Here is a 2,145-nt window from a genome sequence, read left to right as displayed (position 1 = left end):
TGTTCACAGAATTATAAAATAATTTTAAATTCTTTGCTAATTTTCAGAATATACAAGCCTCCAGTGATGCTACAAAAGCTAATAAAAATGAAAGCATATATGCACCTTAATATGTTAGGAAAAATTACAATGAAAATTGTCAAAGAGCACAGCAAACATTAAGTGGGGAAAAAAACTGTATGAACATGGGGGAGATTTTCAGATAGAGCATATATTTCAAGGAAAGGTTTTTAGAAGGCAAGAGTTAAGGCCAATAAATATAAGTCCAAATTTTGGCTTATAGCCAATATAGTAGGAATTATTAACTAAACCCTCTGCTTATTACCCAGAAAATCAAGATAAATTTAAAGGCCTTAGACAATTGAACAGAGGAGTAACATGGACAAACAGATGTTATTAGGAAAATTTAGCAATGCTCACTTTGGCAGAACATATACTAAAATTGCAACAGTATAGAGGAGATTAGCATGGCCCTGAACAAGGATGATACACAAATTCATGAATTATTCCATACTTTTCAGCATAAGAAACATAGTCAATGATAACGTAATGGTGTTGCATGGTAACAGATGATAGCTAGATTTGTGGTGAATGTAGTATAATATAGAGATGTTGAATCACTATTTTGTACTCCTGAAGTGAATGTAACATTGTGGGTCAACTATACTCAAATAAAAAGGTTTAAAAAAAAGAGACAATTTAGATATACAGTTTTGAATTAAGGAAAAATCAGAATTGTACAAGACCTTCTAAAACATAACTACTTTATAAGTCAGGGAGCCTCTTTGGGCGGGGGGAAGGCTTGAAGTTTTAAGAGATCTATACCTAAAGGAATATGTAGGCCTTGTTATTAGATTCCAAGGGAGGAACTTCTCAGGACACTGAGCCTTCCTAGGTCTGGCCTAAGAGGCTATTGTCCTGAATCCGCAGAGCATTCTATCTCTTACCTGATCTCTTTCTGACAACCCCTAATCATGCTGCAGATATCAACTTAGTCTTCCTTCCGTGGGAAGATTTTCCTGACTCTAAAAGATTTGACAGAGAGAGACACAGTGAGATAGGGAACACAAGCAGGGGGAATGGGAGAAGCAGGCTTCCCGCTGAGCAGGGAGCCCGATGTGCGGCTCGGTCCCAGGACCCTGGGATCATGACCTGAGCCGAAGGCAGATGCTTAACGACTAAGCCACCCAGGCGCCCCTATACATATAACTTTTAAACCTATGTCCAAAACCTGCTGGAATTCTCTACCTTGATATATACAAAACTAAAATTATCATCCTATTTTTTTCAAAATCTCTTCCTCCTCCTTCTGACTCCTATTTAACAGCCTCATTGTTCTCTTGGTCACAAAAACAAATCTTGAATTCATTCTTGGCTCTTCCTCTCACTGTGCCAGACAGACAAAACATGGCCAGTTCTGTAGATAGCCCCACTGTCTACAGAATGTATTTCCATTATTCTGACTCAGAGCCTCATAGTTCCTACCTACATGAACACCTTTTTGCTGGCCCTCTGATTCAAGAGTCTCTCCTACCCTAGTCTGCTGACACATTCCTGCCAAATTTTCTCTTTTTTAAACCTTTTTATTTGAGTATAGTTGACCCACAATGTTACATTCACTTCAGGTGTACAACATAGTGATTCAACATCTCTATGTTATACTATATTCACCACAAATCTAGCTACCATCTGTTACCATACAACACTACTACGTTATCATTGACTATGTTTCTTATGCTGAAATGTATGGAACACTTCATGAATTTGTGTATCATCCTTGTTCAGGGCCCATGCTAATCTCCTCTGTATTGTTCCAATTTTAGTATATGTTCTGCCAAAGTGAGCACTGCTAAATTTTCCTAATACATCTGTTTGTGCATGCTGCTTCTCTATTCAAATTCCTTTTCTTTTCTCAGCATATTAAATCTTAACCTCTAAGCCTGCTTTCTAAATCCCCCATAATATGACTCCAAACTATCCTTCCAGCCTTAGCATCTACAATATTCTAAGTTAATTAAATGTTCCAACCAAATTCTCTGTTACTCCAGAAAAATCCTTATACTTTCTCAACTTCATTATTTTTTCATTTTCTTTGCATAGGAATACATCACTCACACAATCTGTACCTAAAAATACCTTTTATTA

At 36.9% G+C, this 2,145-nt stretch overlaps 2 non-coding genes across 2 annotated transcripts; one reads left to right on the top strand and one right to left on the bottom strand.

The window, feature by feature from the left end:
- Window positions 1-414: 414 nt before the first annotated feature.
- LOC114216677 (U6 spliceosomal RNA) lies at window positions 415-518 on the top strand. Its single transcript, XR_003610818.1, has one exon. It is a non-coding gene; the product is annotated as a U6 spliceosomal RNA (small nuclear RNA).
- Window positions 519-1,740: 1,222 nt separating this feature from the next.
- Window positions 1,741-1,847, bottom strand: LOC114216675 (U6 spliceosomal RNA). Its single transcript, XR_003610816.1, has one exon. It is a non-coding gene; the product is annotated as a U6 spliceosomal RNA (small nuclear RNA).
- Window positions 1,848-2,145: the final 298 nt, after the last annotated feature.

This window comes from Eumetopias jubatus, unplaced genomic scaffold (genome assembly GCF_037043125.1).
Source record: "Eumetopias jubatus isolate StellerSeaLion01/CBP00866 unplaced genomic scaffold, mEumJub1_p1.0 scaffold_8, whole genome shotgun sequence".
Classification (NCBI taxonomy): Eukaryota; Metazoa; Chordata; class Mammalia; order Carnivora; family Otariidae; genus Eumetopias; species Eumetopias jubatus.
Note: the sequence above shows the minus strand (reverse complement) of the source record. Positions and strands in the feature narration are given on the sequence as shown.